This window comes from Salmo salar, chromosome ssa11, assembly GCF_905237065.1.
Source record: "Salmo salar chromosome ssa11, Ssal_v3.1, whole genome shotgun sequence".
NCBI classification, from domain to species: Eukaryota; Metazoa; Chordata; class Actinopteri; order Salmoniformes; family Salmonidae; genus Salmo; species Salmo salar.
In genome coordinates this window covers 32,238,237-32,257,470 of record NC_059452.1, presented here as the reverse complement: position 1 = coordinate 32,257,470, position 19,234 = coordinate 32,238,237, and the positions used below count along the sequence as shown (strand labels likewise).

The 19,234-nt window shown below is 45.5% G+C and overlaps 1 long non-coding RNA gene across 1 annotated transcript; it reads right to left on the bottom strand.

Moving 5' to 3' along the window:
* Positions 1-13,244: 13,244 nt before the first annotated feature.
* LOC106593933 (uncharacterized) lies at positions 13,245-14,583 on the bottom strand. Its single transcript, XR_006757557.1, has 4 exons — positions 14,395-14,583; positions 14,081-14,155; positions 13,898-13,967; positions 13,245-13,751 (listed from the first exon to the last, which is right to left on the bottom strand). It is a non-coding gene; the product is annotated as an uncharacterized lncRNA (long non-coding RNA).
* Between the last annotated feature and the right edge of the window lie 4,651 nt (positions 14,584-19,234).

Sequence of the window (19,234 nt, the reverse complement as noted above, 5' to 3'; positions counted from 1 at the left end):
TTGTTCTGTATCTATGGAGTCGACCCAGTCGTTCAGTGTTTTTGTTCTGTATCTATGGAGTGGACCCAGTCGTTCAGTGTTTTTGTTCTGTATCTATGGAGTCGACCCAGTCGTTCAGTGTTTTTGTTCTGTATCTATGGAGTCGACCCAGTCGTTCAGTGTTTTTGTTCTGTATCTATGGAGTGGACCCAGTCGTTCAGTGTTTTTGTTCTGTATCTATGGAGTCGACCCAGTCGTTCAGTGTTTTTGTTCTGTATCTATGGAGTCGACCCAGTCGTTCAGTGTTTTTGTTCTGTATCTATGGAGTGGACCCAGTCGTTCAGTGTTTTTGTTCTGTATCTATGGAGTGGACCCAGTCGTTCAGTGTTTTTGTTCTGTATCTATGGAGTCGACCCAGTCGTTCAGTGTTTTTGTTCTGTATCTATGGAGTTCGACCCAGTCGTTCAGTGTTTTTGTTCTGTATCTATGGAGTCGACCCAGTCGTTCAGTGTTTTTGTTCTGTATCTATGGAGTCGACCCAGTCGTTCAGTGTTTTTGTTCTGTATCTATGGAGTCGACCCAGTCGTTCAGTGTTTTTGTTCTGTATCTATGGAGTCGACCCAGTCGTTCAGTGTTTTTGTTCTGTATCTATGGAGTCGACCCAGTCGTTCAGTGTTTTTGTTCTGTATCTATGGAGTGGACCCAGTCGTTCAGTGTTTTTGTTCTGTATCTATGGAGTCGACCCAGTCGTTCAGTGTTTTTGTTCTGTATCTATGGAGTTCGACCCAGTCGTTCAGTGTTTTTGTTCTGTATCTATGGAGTCGACCCAGTCGTTCAGTGTTTTTGTTCTGTATCTATGGAGTCGACCCAGTCGTTCAGTGTTTTTGTTCTGTATCTATGGAGTCGACCCAGTCGTTCAGTGTTTTTGTTCTGTATCTATGGAGTGGACCCAGTCGTTCAGTGTTTTTGTTCTGTATCTATGGAGTCGACCCAGTCGTTCAGTGTTTTTGTTCTGTATCTATGGAGTGGACCCAGTCGTTCAGTGTTTTTGTTCTGTATCTATGGAGTGGACCCAGTCGTTCAGTGTTTTTGTTCTGTATCTATGGAGTCGACCCAGTCGTTCAGTGTTTTTGTTCTGTATCTATGGAGTCGACCCAGTCGTTCAGTGTTTTTGTTCTGTATCTATGGAGTGGACCCAGTCGTTCAGTGTTTTTGTTCTGTATCTATGGAGTCGACCCAGTCGTTCAGTGTTTTTGTTCTGTATCTATGGAGTCGACCCAGTCGTTCAGTGTTTTTGTTCTGTATCTATGGAGTCGACCCAGTCGTTCAGTGTTTTTGTTCTGTATCTATGGAGTCGACCCAGTCGTTCAGTGTTTTTGTTCTGTATCTATGGAGTCGACCCAGTCGTTCAGTGTTTTTGTTCTGTATCTATGGAGTCGACCCAGTCGTTCAGTGTTTTTGTTCTGTATCTATGGAGTGGACCCAGTCGTTCAGTGTTTTTGTTCTGTATCTATGGAGTCGACCCAGTCGTTCAGTGTTTTTGTTCTGTATCTATGGAGTGGACCCAGTCGTTCAGTGTTTTTGTTCTGTATCTATGGAGTCGACCCAGTCGTTCAGTGTTTTTGTTCTGTATCTATGGAGTGGACCCAGTCGTTCAGTGTTTTTGTTCTGTATCTATGGAGTGGACCCAGTCGTTCAGTGTTTTTGTTCTGTATCTATGGAGTGGACCCAGTCGTTCAGTGTTTTTGTTCTGTATCTATGGAGTCGACCCAGTCGTTCAGTGTTTTTGTTCTGTATCTATGGAGTCGACCCAGTCGTTCAGTGTTTTTGTTCTGTATCTATGGAGTCGACCCAGTCGTTCAGTGTTTTTGTTCTGTATCTATGGAGTCGACCCAGTCGTTCAGTGTTTTTGTTCTGTATCTATGGAGTGGACCCAGTCGTTCAGTGTTTTTGTTCTGTATCTATGGAGTCGACCCAGTCGTTCAGTGTTTTTGTTCTGTATCTATGGAGTGGACCCAGTCGTTCAGTGTTTTTGTTCTGTATCTATGGAGTCGACCCAGTCGTTCAGTGTTTTTGTTCTGTATCTATGGAGTGGACCCAGTCGTTCAGTGTTTTTGTTCTGTATCTATGGAGTGGACCCAGTCGTTCAGTGTTTTTGTTCTGTATCTATGGAGTCGACCCAGTCGTTCAGTGTTTTTGTTCTGTATCTATGGAGTGGACCCAGTCGTTCAGTGTTTTTGTTCTGTATCTATGGAGTGGACCCAGTCGTTCAGTGTTTTTGTTCTGTATCTATGGAGTGGACCCAGTCGTTCAGTGTTTTTGTTCTGTATCTATGGAGTGGACCCAGTCGTTCAGTGTTTTTGTTCTGTATCTATGGAGTCGACCCAGTCGTTCAGTGTTTTTGTTCTGTATCTATGGAGTGGACCCAGTCGTTCAGTGTTTTTGTTCTGTATCTATGGAGTGGACCCAGTCGTTCAGTGTTTTTGTTCTGTATCTATGGAGTGGACCCAGTCGTTCAGTGTTTTTGTTCTGTATCTATGGAGTGGACCCAGTCGTTCAGTGTTTTTGTTCTGTATCTATGGAGTGGACCCAGTCGTTCAGTGTTTTTGTTCTGTATCTATGGAGTTGACCCAGTCGTTCAGTGTTTTTGTTCTGTATCTATGGAGTCGACTCAGTCGTTTGTTCTAAATGTTCCATTTTCAAACTGGCTGGCAAAGTTCTTATCCCTTGCTTCTAGCTAGCCAACTACGGCTAACGTAGAGTCACGTTGTCACGTCCTGACCACAGTGAGTGGTTATTTTCTATGGTAGAGTGGTCAGGGCGTGACAGGGGGTGTTTGTCTGTTTTTGTATGTCTATGTTCAGTTTTAGTTTTGCATTTCTATGTTGGTGTTGTTTGGCATGACCGCCAATTAGAGGCAGCAGGTTGTCATTGTCTCTAATTGGCGGTCCTATTTAAGTTGATGTCTGTCCATTTACATTACATTTACATTTAAGTCATTTAGCAGACGCTCTTATCCAGAGCGACTTACAAATTGGTGGATTCACCTTATGATATCCAGTGGAACAACCACTTTACAACATGTGTTTGTGGGTGATTATTCGTTGTGAGTGTATTTGTTCCTCCTGCGTCACGGGTTGTTGTTTTGTGTATATTTTGAAGTGTTTAATTGTTGCATTCGGTTTCACTGGTTAAATAAATATGTGGAACTACGAAAACGCTGCATCTTGGTCCACTCCTTCTAACAGCCGTGACAGAATCACCCACCAAAGAAGGACCAAGCAGCGTGGTAAGGAGCAGCAGAAGTATCTGGAGGAATGGACTTGGGAGGAGATTTTGGATGGTAAAGGACCCTGGAGGCAGGCTGGGGAGTATTGTCGTCCGAGGGAGGAAATCGAAGCAGCGAAAGAGGAGCGACGATACTACGAGGCTCTATATGCACCAAAAGGCAAGGCTGAGAGGCAGCACCAACAATTCTTTAGGGGGGGGCACAAGGGGAGTTGGGCAGAGTCAGGATAGAGTCCTGAGACAACTTCCCGTGCTTACTGCGGGGAGCAAGTGATGGAGCAGACACTGTATTTTGCGGTGAAGCGCACTGTGTCGGCACCCCGCAGTTATCGAGCGGAGTTGAGCATCCAGCCAGGGCGGGTTATGCAAGCCGTGCGCTCCAGACCTCCAGTGTGCCTCCAAGACCCAGTGTACCCTGTGCCTGCTCCGCGCACTCTTCCTCCAGTGCGCCACCATAGCCCAGTACGTCCTGTTCCTGCTCCCCGCACCAGCCCGAAGGTGCGTGTTACTAGCCTGGCGCCTCCTATGCCAGTCCCACGTAGCAGACCTTCAGTGCGCCTCCAAGGCCCAGTGTTCCCTGTGCCTGCTCCGCTCACTCTTCCTCCAGTACGCCTTCATAGCCCGGTAAGGCCGGTGCCTGCTTTGAGCACGCGGTCCGCAGTGCATCTCCCCAGTCTGGTGAGACCAGTTCCAGCGCCCCGTAGGAAGCCTCTAGTGATGGTCAATGGTCCGACGTCTCCAGCGATAATCCATGGCACGAAGCCTCCAGTGATGATCCATGGCCCGGAGCCTGTAGTGTTAATCCATGGCACGAAGCCTCCAGTGATAATCCATGGCCCGGAGCCTCCAGTGATGATCCATGGCACAAAGCCTCCAGTGATTATCCATGACGCGGAACCAGTAGTGATGATCCATGGCACGGAGCCTGCAGTGAAGGTCCCCAGTCCGGAACCTACAGAGACGCTCTTCAGTCCGGTGCCTCCAGCGACGCTCTTCAGTCCGGAGCCTCCAGGAATGCCTCCCAGTCAGGAGCCTCCAGCGACGCCTCCCAGTCTGGAGCCTCCAGCGACGCCTCCCAGTCCGGAGCCCGGTCCGACGCATCCGGCGAGGATCCATGGTCTGGTTCCTCCGAACATACAGAAGCGGGGGGGATCAGCGGGCAGAGCGGGTACCACGCCCGGAACCAAAGCCGCCGCCATAGACAATTGTCACCCACCCTACCCTCCCTTTGTGTTGTGTTGTTTTTTTAGGCGCGGTCAGAGTCTGCACCTTTGGGGGGGGGTACTGTCACGTCCTGACCATAGTGAGTGGTTATTTTCTATGGTAGAGTGGTCAGGGCGTGACAGGGGGTGTTTGTCTGTTTTTGTATGTCTATGTTCAGTTTCTAGTTTTGCATTTCTATGTTGGTGTTGTTTGGCATGACCTCCAATTAGAGGTAGCAGGTTGTCGTTGACTCTAATTGGAGGTCCTATTTAAGTTGATGTTTGTCGCACATGTGTTTGTGGGTGATTATTCGTTGTGAGTGTATTTGTTCCTCCTGCGTGACAGGTTGTTGTTTTGTGTATATTTTGAAGTGTTTAATTGTTGCATTCGGTTTCACTGGTTAAATAAATATGTGGAACTACGAAAACGCTGCATCTTGGTCCACTCCTTCTAACAGCCGTGACACACGTCAAATAGTGCAGACAAAATAACAACAGTAGCTGCTTTTCTTAAGCTGTTTTCTAGTGACATTTATTTTGATACATCCATAACAATGAGCTACTGAGGCACGATTTCACGTGGCATTGAAAATGTGCTCCCTCGTTAGGACACTGTTGTTCAGAGGAGCTAGCCAACAACACAGCTAACACAATCACTTCAAACTTGTAACGATGTGCGCTTAGAGTCGGGAAGCAAGTTCAGGGAGTGAGTGTTTTAATAACCACAACATAATACAAACTAAGAAACATGGACAACGCACAGACATGACACAGGAACAGAAACAATAACATCTGGGGAAGTTAACAAAGGGAGGGACATATATAGGGAAGGTAATCAGGGGAGTGATGGAGTCAAGGTGAGTGATGACGCGCAGGTGCGCATAACAATGGTGACAGGTGTGTGCCATCATGAGCAGCCTGGTGACCTAGACCTTTCTTTGTATATATCCATACAAATTATGCCAGCTGTTTCAACTGACTGAGAAAAGCTGCCTGCCTCTCTCATCCTGACTCCCATCCCTCACATTTATTTTTTATTTAACTAGGCAAGTCAGTTAAAAACACATTTTTATTTACAATGACGCCCTAGGAACAGTAGGTTAACTGCCTTGTTCAGGGGAAGAACAACATTGGAGATTGAATTTGAATATTGAAACAATATAAAAAGATATAAAACATTCTTTCAATTGTAAACAAAATAACTAATTTCTGCGCTAAACCTTTATATTGGCCAACAAAAACATAGAAAGTGTATGTATAGACTATGAGAGGTATAAATAAACCCAGGTCTATATGCCTGTGTTCCTGTGTGGGTATGTTTTGTGTGTATAATGTCCTGCAGTTCTGTGCAGGGATGTGTCCGATCCTCCCTTTTGGGTTTGTGTGTGTGTGTGTGTGTGTGTGTGTGTGTGTGTGTGTGTGTGTGTGTGTGTGTGTGTGTGTGTGTGTGTGTGTGTGTGTGTGTGTGTGTGTGTGTGTGTGTGCGTGGTGTGTGTGTGTGAGGGGTGGTCTCAGTCTCAGCCCAGCCTTGGCTCAGCCAGTCAGTGGTAATTGTATCCAGGCATGTTTGGGGTTGGTTCCCTGAGTTACTACTGTTCGCCTGTGATTTACAAGACTGTGTGAGATATGGAAACCTCTCACGCAACTCCAGATATGGACTGAGAGGAAACACATTGAGCAATGGCCCCTTACAAACACACAAACCAAAACACACACGTCATGCACATGCATGCATGCGAACACACACACACACACACACACACACACACACACACACACACACACACACACACACACACACACACACACACACACACACACACACACACACACACACACACACACACACACACACACACACAAACAAACACTGTGGGGAGGAGTTGGGAGAAGCATGCTATTCCTCCATTTGCTCATATCTGTTTACAGTGTTTTCATCTCTCCAGCTGGCATCTTCTGGTGGTGAGAATGTCTGCTGGGGCCGTAATGGGAAAAGCATGCTGAGAAACCTGTGTTCCAAATGGCCCCCTATTCCCCTACATAGTGCACTACTTTAGACCAGGGCCCATTGGGGTCCATACTGATAATTATAGAGGGCCAACTGCCTGCAACCCACTCTGAAATTAAAATCACTTTCATATTTGAGAGCTTTTTTTGCAATAAACATATTTTTTTTACTATTTATTTGTAATTTCACGGAAACTGAAACGTAATCTTTATTTGCTGAATCTCAATGTTGTTGAGTTGTTGTGTGAGTATAGATGTTGTTACTGCCATGACTGTTGTTGAGTTGTTGTGTGAGTATAGATGTTGTTACTGCCATGACTGTTGTTGAGTTGTTCTGTGACTATAGATGTTGTTACTGCCATGACTGTTGTTGAGTTGTTGTGTGAGTATAGATGTTGTTACTGCCATGACTGTTGTTGAGTTGTTGTGTGAGTATAGATGTTGTTACTGCCATGACTGTTGTTGAGTTGTTGTGTGAGTATAGATGTTGTTACTGCCATGACTGTTGTTGAGTTGTTGTGTGACTATAGATGTTGTTACTGCCTTGACTGTTGTTGAGTTGTTGTGTGAGTATTGATGTTGTTACTGCCATGACTGTTGTTGAGTTGTTGTGTGACTATAGATGTTGTTACTGCCATGACTGTTGTTGAGTTGTTGTGTGACTATAGATGTTGTTACTGCCATGACTGTTGTTGAGTTGTTGTGTGACTATAGATGTTGTTACTGCCATGACTGTTGTTGAGTTGTTGTGTGAGTATAGATGTTGTTACTGCCATGACTGTTGTTGAGTTGTTGTGTGAGTATAGATGTTGTTACTGCCATGACTGTTGTTGAGCTGTTGTGTGAGTATAGATGTTGTTACTGCCATGACTGTTGTTGAGTTGTTGTGTGAGTGTAGATGTTGTTACTGCCATGACTGTTGTTGAGTTGTTGTGTGAGTATAGATGTTGTTACTGCCATGACTGTTGTTGAGTTTTTGTGTGAGTATAGATGTTGTTACTGCCATGACTGTTGTTGAGTTGTTGTGTGAGTATAGATGTTGTTACTGCCATGACTGTTGTTGAGTTGTTGTGTGAGTATAGATGTTGTTACTGCCATGACTGTTGTTGAGTTGTTGTGTGAGTATAGATGTTGTTACTGCCATGACTGTTGTTGAGTTGTTGTGTGAGTATAGATGTTGTTACTGCCATGACTGTTGTTGAGTTGTTGTGTGACTATAGATGTTGTTACTGCCATGACTGTTGTTGAGTTGTTGTGTGAGTATTGATGTTGTTACTGCCATGACTGTTGTTGAGTTGTTGTGTGAGTATAGATGTTGTTACTGCCATGACTGTTGTTGAGTTGTTGTGTGAGTATAGATGTTGTTACTGCCATGACTGTTGTTGAGTTGTTGTGTGAGTATAGATGTTGTTACTGCCATGACTGTTGTTGAGTTGTTGTGTGAGTATAGATGTTGTTACTGCCATGACTGTTGTTGAGATGTTGTGTGACTATTGATGTTGTTACTGCCATGACTGTTGTTGAGTTGTTGAGTTGTTGTGTGAGTGTAGATGTTGTTACTGCCATGACTGTTGTTGAGTTGTTGTGTGAGTGTAGATGTTGTTACTGCCATGACTGTTGTTGAGTTGTTGTGTGAGTATAGATGTTGTTACTGCCATGACTGTTGTTGAGTTGTTGTGTGAGTATAGATGTTGTTACTGCCATGACTGTTGTTGAGTTGTTGTGTGAGTATAGATGTTGTTACTGCCATGACAGTTGTTGAGTTGTTGTGTGAGTATAGATGTTGTTACTGCCATGACTGTTGTTGAGTTGTTGTGTGAGTGTAGATGTTGTTACTGCCATGACTGTTGTTGAGTTGTTGTGTGAGTGTAGATGTTGTTACTGCCATGACTGTTGTTGAGTTGTTGTGTGACTATAGATGTTGTTACTGCCATGACTGTTGTTGAGTTGTTGAGTTGTTGTGTGAGTGTAGATGTTGTTACTGCCATGACTGTTGTTGAGTTGTTGTGTGAGTGTAGATGTTGTTACTGCCATGACTGTTGTTGAGTTGTTGTGTGAGTATAGATGTTGTTACTGCCATGACTGTTGTTGAGTTGTTGTGTGAGTATAGATGTTGTTACTGCCATGACTGTTGTTGAGTTGTTGTGTGAGTATAGATGTTGTTACTGCCATGACAGTTGTTGAGTTGTTGTGTGAGTATAGATGTTGTTACTGCCATGACTGTTGTTGAGTTGTTGTGTGAGTGTAGATGTTGTTACTGCCATGACTGTTGTTGAGTTGTTGTGTGAGTGTAGATGTTGTTACTGCCATGACTGTTGTTGAGTTGTTGTGTGAGTGTAGATGTTGTTACTGCCATGACTGTTGTTGAGTTGTTGTGTGAGTATAGATGTTGTTACTGCCATGACTGTTGTTGAGTTGTTGTGTGAGTGTAGATGTTGTTACTGCCATGACTGTTGTTGAGTTGTTGTGTGAGTATAGATGTTGTTACTGCCATGACTGTTGTTGAGTTGTTGTGTGAGTATAGATGTTGTTACTGCCATGACTGTTGTTGAGTTGTTGTGTGAGTATAGATGTTGTTACTGCCATGACTGTTGTTGAGTTGTTGTGTGAGTGTAGATGTTGTTACTGCCATGACTGTTGTTGAGTTGTTGTGTGAGTATAGATGTTGTTACTGCCATGACTGTTGTTGAGTTGTTGTGTGAGTATAGATGTTGTTACTGCCATGACTGTTGTTGAGTTGTTGTGTGAGTATAGATGTTGTTACTGCCATGACTGTTGTTGAGTTGTTGTGTGACTATAGATGTTGTTACTGCCATGACTGTTGTTGAGTTGTTGTGTGAGTATAGATGTTGTTACTGCCATGACTGTTGTTGAGTTGTTGTGTGACTATAGATGTTGTTACTGCCATGACTGTTGTTGAGTTGTTGTGTGAGTATAGATGTTGTTACTGCCATGACTGTTGTTGAGTTGTTGTGTGAGTATAGATGTTGTTACTGCCATGACTGTTGTTGAGTTGTTGTGTGAGTATAGATGTTGTTACTGCCATGACTGTTGTTGAGTTGTTGTGTGAGTATAGATGTTGTTACTGCCATGACTGTTGTTGAGTTGTTGTGTGAGTATAGATGTTGTTACTGCCATGACTGTTGTTGAGTTGTTGTGTGAGTATAGATGTTGTTACTGCCATGACTGTTGTTGAGTTGTTGTGTGAGTATAGATGTTGTTACTGCCATGACTGTTGTTGAGTTGTTGTGTGAGTATAGATGTTGTTACTGCCATGACTGTTGTTGAGTTGTTGTGTGAGTATAGATGTTGTTACTGCCATGACTGTTGTTGAGTTGTTGTGTGAGTATAGATGTTGTTACTGCCATGACTGTTGTTGAGTTGTTGTGTGAGTATAGATGTTGTTACTGCCATGACTGTTGTTGAGTTGTTGTGTGAGTATAGATGTTGTTACTGCCATGACTGTTGTTGAGTTGTTGTGTGAGTATAGATGTTGTTACTGCCATGACTGTTGTTGAGTTGTTGTGTGAGTGTAGATGTTGTTACTGCCATGACTGTTGTTGAGTTGTTGTGTGAGTTTAGATGTTGTTACTGCCATGACTGTTGTTGAGTTGTTGTGTGAGTATAGATGTTGTTACTGCCATGACTGTTGTTGAGTTGTTGTGTGAGTGTAGATGTTGTTACTGCCACGACTGTTGTTGTTGAGTTGTTGTTGTTGTGCTCATGTAACTAATTCTATACAACACGTTTCATGTTGTTTATCCATGTGGTTCGGTGCTTTTGTAGTTATTCTGATGACAGTGACACACCTAGTCTTGTATAAAACACAAATCACACACACCTTGCCTTATGAAACAGGAGGTGAGAGACACAATCGATTACTAAAGTTATTTCCTCTGGCCTGCAGACAGCCTCCCCGCGTGCCTCTACCTCCACAGAATCCTTTCTAACCTCAGATCTGTCCTCTCTCTCTCTCTCTCTCTCTCTCACACGCACACACACACACACACCTCTTCTCTCTCACAGAGCTTCCCCTCTCTCAGGTAGGCTGGACGTTTCAGTTCTGAGAACTGTTTTAATGAAACACTTAGAGGGTCTAACCTCTGATCCTAACAGACACTCACACTCTGAGGCCAGGGGAGGGAGGAAGGAGGGCATGCACACACACACACACACACACACACACACACACACACACACACACACACACACACACACACACACACACACACACACACACACACACACACACACACACACACACACACACACACACACACACACACACACACACACACACACATAGCCAAACCAGTCCATCAGGCAGCCAGAATAGAGCTCATCAATCATAACTATATTTATCAACAGGAGGATGTTAGAGATTACTCAAATCAACATTTAAATACCAGCGTGGTTTGGGCTGTGTGTGTGTGTGCATGTGCGTGTGCGTGTGTGGGTGTTTTGGGCTGTGTGTGTGTGTGCATGTGCGTGTGCGTGTGTGGGTGGTTTGGGCTGTGTGTGTGTGCATGTGCGTGTGAGGGTGGTTTGGGCTGCGAAGTTGAAAGCAGATGATGTAAACTACTTGTTTTGCTCCATAGTTTTGATAATTGGTTGTCGGTCATAGGACTTCTGAGTGTGTGTGTGTGTGTGTTCTAGGGATCCTGAAACAGAAACACTGGGGAGTATAAACTTCTGACAAAGCACAGTTATTGATATCTCACGGGGCAGTCAACACATCACATGGTGAGAACCAGAGGAGAATGTCACAGCTTCTCAGAACCAGAGGAGAATGTCACAGCTTCTCAGAACCAGAGGAGAATGTCACAGCTTCTCAGAACCACAGGAGAATGTCACAGCTTCTCAGAACCAGAGGAGAATGTCACAGCTTCTCAGAACCACAGGAGAATGTCACAGCTTCTCAGAACCACAGGAGAATGTCACAGCTTCTCAGAACCAGAGGAGAATGTCACAGCTTCTCAGAACCACAGGAGAATGTCACAGCTTCTCAGAACCACAGGAGAATGTCACAGCTTCTCAGAACCACAGGAGAATGTCACAGCTTCTCAGAACCACAGGAGAATGTCACAACTTCTCAGAACCACAGGAGAATGTCACAGCTTCTCAGAACCACAGGAGAATGTCACAGCTTCTCAGAACCAGAGGAGAATGTCACAGCTTCTCAGAACCAGAGGAGAATGTCACAGCTTCTCAGAACCAGAGGAGAATGTCACAGCTTCTCAGAACCACAGGAGAATGTCACAGCTTCTCAGAACCAGAGGAGAATGTCACAGCTTCTCAGAACCAGAGGAGAATGTCACAGCTTCTCAGAACCAGAGGATAACGTCACAGCTTCTCAGAACCAGAGGAGAATGTCACAGCTTCTCAGAACCAGAGGATAACGTCACAGCTTCTCAGAACCAGAGGAGAATGTCACAGCTTCCCAGAACCAGAGGAGAATGTCACAGCTTCTCAGAACCACGGAGAATCTCACAGCTTCTCAGAACCAGAGGAGAATGTCACAGCTTCTCAGAACCACAGGAGAATGTCACAGCTTCTCAGAACCACAGGAGAATGTCATAGCTTCTCAGAACCAGAGGAGAATGTCACAGCTTCTCAGAACCAGAGGAGAATGTCACAGCTTCTCAGAACCACAGGAGAATGTCACAGCTTCTCAGAACCAGAGGAGAATGTCACAGCTTCTCAGAACCAGAGGATAACGTCACAGCTTCTCAGAACCAGAGGAGAATGTCACAGCTTATCAGAACCAGAGGATAACGTCACAGCTTCTCAGAACCAGAGGAGAATGTCACAGCTTCCCAGAACCAGAGGAGAATGTCACAGCTTCTCAGAACCACAGGAGAATGTCACAGCTTCTCAGAACCAGAGGAGAATGTCACAGCTTCTCAGAACCACAGGAGAATGTCACAGCTTCTCAGAACCACAGGAGAATGTCATAGCTTCTCAGAACCAGATGAGAATGTCACAGCTTCTCAGAACCAGAGGAGAATGGCATAGCTTCTCAGAACCAGAGGAGAATATCACAGCTTCTCAGAACCAGAGGAGAATGTCACAGCTTCTCAGAACCAGAGGAGAATGTCACAGCTTCTCAGAACCAGAGGAGAATGTCACAGCTTCTCAGAACCAGAGGAGAATGTCACAGCTTCTCAGAACCAGAGGTGAATGTCACAGCTTCTCAGAATCAGAGGAGAATGTCACAGCTTCTCAGAATCAGAGGATAACGTCACAGCTTCTCAGAACCAGAGGAGAATGTCACAGCTTCTCAGAACCAGAGGAGAATGGCATAGCTTCTCAGAAACAGGAAAGAGATGAACGTGGAAAGAACTCAAATTCTAAAAAAAATACTTTTCACAAGTCATTGTTGGGACTAGAAGGTTCTATCTGCATTTTAGTCAGAATGTAGTTATTGACATAGCCTTGTTCTGTTCAATGTTCTCTACCTGTATAGAACATTAAATACCCCCATTTCATGTTAAGTTCAAAATAATACAATATCAAAATTGCTGACACCATTCAAACCAATGAGGATTCGGAACTTTAAAGCCAGTTATCTCAGAATCATCTTTTTGCAGATAGAACCTTACAGTCCCAAGCTCTAGCATTGTATTTTTTTATAACTTTTTTTGTTTGCTGTATGTATCATTCATTTTACTGTAGATTTGTTTTCTTCTTCTGACACACACACACACACACACACACACACACACACACACACACACACACACACACACACACACACACACACACACACTCTCTTCTCTGGTGTGCTGTGAGTCTCTGAGAGGTAATATGTTTCTGTGATGAGCCTTCATGACTTCACTCAGGCAGGACATGAGCCTGTCATAAAACACACTGGCCCTGCTCTGGCCCGACACACACACACACACTGTTTCAAGTAAGCGTCTGAGAAAGGGAGATCAGACTGAAGGGAAAAAATCACAGTGTGATTTAGATAGTGAAGTGTGAAGATTGGCATTTAAATAATCTGGGTGAATTTCAATGAAAACAAATGTAAAATATATATTAATGTAGCACAAAACACTGACATCATGTTCTGTAGATCTGAGTGGCATAAAGAGAAAGAGAGAGAGAGAGGGAGAGAGAGACACTGTGCTGAAAGTTGCAGTGTCATTGTCCAGCTGTCTTTTGGTTTTCTGGAGAAACAGAAGGTTGGTTTGTATTCTTCACCTCCTCTGACTCCTCTTTCCTCTCTTTCCCCTCTCCCTTCTGCAGACGCTGGCGGTACGGGGGGTGGTTCTGAACACACACAGACAGACGGAAGGTTCTGTATCACGTAGAGTCTGTACTGTTTGTGTTCTCCAAACCCTTGAAGTTTAATTTATGTGACAAAAGTTGGTTAGAGTACAGATATTATATAACTATACAGTGGAGAGTTCAGCTACCCATTTATTCATGATTCCCTCGCTGGCGATCTTCACCTCCATTCGGTCACTGAAAATCTCTTTCTTCATCCTGGACACACAAGAAAAGGAAACACAGGAAAGGTTAAAGCGGCAGTTCAGTTCTAAATCAATATTTGTCAAAGTGACTAAAACATCAGTGAGGACAATGTGTTAGTTTCCTACCTGTTGAGTTCCATGTTGTGGATGAGTCGATCTCTGTGGATGTCAGCTATCTCCTTTTTCGTCTGCTGGCAGAACCTACAGGGATGGATATGGAGTAGAGGAGAGCTGTCAGACATCTTATACTGTAATGGTCATGTAATATTATTGGGGAAGCTATCTATGTCTTGCTTATGTTGTATTTCTGCGCCTGTGTGTGTGTGTGTGTGTGTGTGTGTGTGTGTGTGTGTGTGTGTGTGTGTGTGTGTGTGTGTGTGTGTGTGTGTGTGTGTGTGTGTGTGTGTGTGTGTGTGTGTGTGTGTGTGTGTGTATTTTACGTGTTGTATTCCTGTTGCCTTTTGTGGCTCCTCTCCTCCACATCAGTCAGCACCTCTTGATAGGTGGGTTTGGAAGGAGTTACACCACAGACAGTCAAGGAATACGACAACTGTCACCTTCTTATGACAAACTACACTACATGACCAAAAGTATGTGGACACCTGCTCGTCAAACATCTCATTCCAAAATCATGGGCATTAATATGGAGCTGGTCCCCCCCTTTGCTGCTATAACAGCCGCCGCTCTTCTGGGGAGGCTTTCCACTAGATGTTGGAACATTTCTGCGGGGACTTGCTTCATTCAGCCACAAGAGCATTAGTGAAATCGGGCACTGTTGGGCGATTAGGTCTGGCCCGCAGTCGGCGTTCCAATTCATCCCAAAGGTGTTCGATGGGGTTGAGGTCGGGGCTCTGTGCAGGCCAGTCAAGTTCTTCCGCACCGATCTCGACAAACCATTTCTGTATGGACCTCGCTTGTGCACGGGGGCATTGTCATGCTGAAACAGGAAAGGGCCTTCCTCAAACTGTTGCCACAAAGTTGGAAACACAGAATCGTCTAGAATGTCATTGTATGCTGTAGCGTTAAGATTTTCCTTCACTGGATCTAAGGGGCCCAGCCCAAACCCTAAAAAACAGCCCCAGACCACTATTCCTCCTCCACCAAACTTTACAGTTGCCACTATGCATTGGGCAGGTAGCGTTCTCCTGGCATCTGCCAAACCCATTGCGCATGGTGATCTTTGGCTTGTGTGCGGCTGCTCGGCCATGGAAACCCAGGACAGACGATTTTTAGCACTAGATGGTCCCGTTCAGTTGACCAGGGCAGCTCGAGCAGGGCAGAAATTTGACAAACTGACTTGTTGGAAAGGTGGCATCCTATGACAGTGCCACGTTGAAAGCCACTGAGCTCTTCAGTAAGGCCTTTTGACTGCCAATGTTTGTCTATGGAGATTGCATGGCTGTGTGCTCGATTTTATACACATGTCAGCAACGGGTGTGGCTGAAATAGTTAAATGCACTAATTTGAAGGGGTGTCCACATAATTTTGAATATATAGTGTTTCTCTATCTAACTTCTGTTATGTTACATTTCAGATCCTACACATTCCCAAACTATCATTATCTCAGAGTTTTACAGTCAGAATATGGAGAGAAAAAGCCGATGGGATTAGTTAACTTTGAACTCTATACCCCCTGTACTCAGCCCTCCCCTCTTCTCCTGTGCCAGGTTCATTAAGTGGTTCATTAACTCCAGTAAAGTACAGTCCCACATAATCCATGCATGTTTTATTAGCATGTTTAAGAGTATGTTTTTACATGTTGTTCTCAGCATAAATACAGTGTGCCAGCTGTGTGCAAAACAACGTGTGTGTGTCTGTCTGTGTCTGTTTGTGTCTTTATGTGTGTGTGTGTGTGTGTGTGTGTGTGTGTGTGTGTGTGTGTGTGTGTGTGTGTGTGTGTGTGTGTGTGTGTGTGTGTGTGTGTGTGTGTGTGTGTGTGTGTGTGTGTGTGTGTGTGTGCCGCCAGGGATTTTGGGCCCCATGAAAATATATCACATTGGGCCCCACCACCACAGGCCACACCAACCCTGCCAATTGCTGTAACCACACACCTCCAGAACCCAATCGACCCAGTCAAAGCTTTATACAACTCTATCTTTGCAGGCTTGCAACTCTCTTGTAGTCCAATATTTACTGTATGATATTTACTGACAGTGAGCTGTGAAAATATAACACTGTGCAGACATGCATGCAACATTCTGCATACAGTGGAATTCACTATTTGATTCAAGACTGATACCCTCTATAAGAAATGTGCTAAAGGTTATCTTTCACAGTCTAAATTTAATTTTAATGGTAAAATTCTTGAATGGAAAATTCTCTTAACATGAATGAATAACTTAAAATAAATATAACTTCAATATACATTAACCTCTTCAATTAAAATAAATGAACATTATAATCTATAGAATGATATAACAAACAAAATATTCAAATCAGCAGCAGATTTCTGAACTAAGTATACATACCAACTAGAAAATAAGCAGCTGGAAAAGTGGAAATGGAAAACTAAATGGAAATTTAAAGGCCCGATGGTGGCGCTAGAGGAAAGGTCAAGAGGTCACCAAATCAATAGGTTTTTTCCACTTGGGGTCTTGATTGTGCACAACAAATTTTATGGCAATCCAGCCATTACCTTGAGATATATCTCGTTCTCAGTCTGTTCTCAGTCTTGTTCTCAGCCTGTGGACATCATGTGTGTAGTGATCCAATATCCATCGTCATGCCATTTAATAGTTATCACTGGCCCTTGCTCAGCCTTACTCACCAAGAGCCCAGCGCCGAGCCTTCTTGCTAGCAAAGTCACTGATTAAGTCTAGCTAACTGACTTTCAATGGACAGCATGGCAAGACTGCAAAGCCTGTCGTGGGACATAGTGGACCTCAAATAGTTTTTTATCAGTTTTATCTTACTGAAAGCTCTCTCGCCACCAGCAACAGTCACAGGCAGTGTGCAAAATATACGTAAAGCAATGCACACTTCTCCAAAAATGCTTTGCAGCTGCATTTTACAAACTGCATTCAGGAGACCAAGAGGGGACAAGTTAGGGGGGAAAGTGGCAGCATATACAGTGTTCAGGTGTCTTACTTCATTTTGAAACTCAGGTGTAAGATCTCTGGAATACTTCATGATCAGTGGTTGGCACACAGAAGGGACTTTATCCTCACTAATCTGCCCAATTTTCAGAACATTAGAAAATAATTCTACCATTTTTGCAGTGGTGTGGAACCTAGTGTCCAAGTCACTTATGTTGTCTATAGCAGTAAAAAATACTCTGTTCCGAAACACCTTTGCTGCACTGTCCAGAGCTGTCTCCTCTTGAGAGGTCTCATCATGGAATCTCTTCCTTTCCTCTGGCGGCTGTGTTCCTTGCTAAATTGAGGTGCAACATCCATTTGCGGAGAAATCAGTGTTGCCTCAGACAGGAGAGACTCTCATCCATCTCTAAGAGCCTCTTCCTTTAAGGCTCTGATATTGGCTGCCTCTGTGTCAAGGGAGATTCTTCCTGACTGGAGAATCACATTCCTGTCCTCAATGCATTGCAGTACCTGCAATTATGCCAACTGGCATGTCATTCAACACAATGCTGCTCACCTCCTTTAGTTGGGAGTAGGGCTGGTTCAGGGCTATGGGGATGGGGAGACAGGGCTGGTTCAGGGGGATGGGGATGGGGAGACAGGGCTGGTTCAGGGGATGGGGATGGGGAGACAGGGCTGGTTCAGGGGGATGGGGATGGGGAGACAGGGCTGGTTCAGGGGTATGGGGATGGGGAGACAGGGCTGGTTCAGGGGTATGGGGATGGGGAGACAGGGCTGGTTCAGGTGTATGGGGATGGGGAGACAGGGCTGGTTCAGGGGTATGGGGATGGGAGGACAGGGCTGGTTCAGGGGTATGGGGAGACAGGGCTGGTTCGGGGGTATGGGGATGGGGAGACAGGGCTGGTTCAGGGGTATGGGGATGGGGAGACAGGGCTGGTTCAGGGGTATGGGGAGACAGGGCTGGTTCAGGGGGATGGGGATGGGGAGACAGGGCTGGTTCAGGGGTATGGGGATGGGGAGACAGGGCTGGTTCAGGGATATGGGGATGGGGAGACAGGGCTGGTTCAGGGGTATGGGGATGGGGAGACAGGGCTGGTTCAGGGATATGGGGATGGGGAGACAGGGCTGGTTCAGGTGTATGGGGATGGGGAGACAGGGCTGGTTCAGGGGTATGGGGATGGGGAGACAGGGCTGGTTCAGGGGTATGGGGATGGGGAGACAGGGCTGGTTCAGGGGGGATGGGGAGACAGGGCTGGTTCAGGGGTATGGGGATGGGGAGACAGGGCTGGTTCAGGGGTATGGGGATGGGGAGACAGGGCTGGTTCAGGGGTATGGGGATGGGGAGACAGGGCTGGTTCAGGGGGATGGGGATGGGGAGACAGGGCTGGTTCAGGGGATGGGGATGGGGAGACAGGGCTGGTTCAGGGGATGGGGATGGGGAGACAGGGCTGGTTCAGGGGGATGGGGATGGGGAGACAGGGCTGGTTCAGGGGTATGGGGATGGGGAGACAGGGCTGGTTCAGGGGTATGGGGAGACAGGGCTGGTTCAGGGGTATAGGGATGGGGAGACAGGGCTGGTTCAGGGGTATGGGGGGAGACAGGGCTGGTTCAGGGGTATGGGGATGGGGAGACAGGGGCTGGTTCAGGGGGGATGGGGAGACAGGGCTGGTTCAGGGGTATGGGGATGGGGAGACAGGGCTGGTTTGGGGGATGGGGATGGGGAGACAGGGCTGGTTCAGGGGTATGGGGATGGGGAGACAGGGCTGGTTCAGGGGTATGGGGATGGGGAGACAGGGCTGGTTCAGGGGTATGGGGATGGGGAGACAGGGCTGGTTCAGGGGTATGGGGATGGGGAGACAGGGCTGGTTCAGGGGTATGGGGATGGGGAGACAGAGCTGCTGAGCCTGAAGCTGCATCTGTTGGGCCTGGCACCAGGCAGGGGCAGGGACAACTGATTTAGTATGAATAGCTTGCTAAAAGTTTGCCTGCATTGATTAAAGGGCTAAAAGAGCGAAATATAAACACTCAGAATTTTCTGTGGGGATATTAAGTAACTAATGTTAGGGGTGCAAAAGTAGCCTATTTCACTATGGACTAAGCTAACAGGTTAATTTCTACCACTCACAGACTACACCCACCTTCCTTTGTGAAAAATTGGGTGACATATTGTTGCCCTTTCTTTTCTCTCTTCTGTCTTTCTTTTTGTTTTTGTAAGCCAGATTTTTCTTTAAGAAGCTGAGAC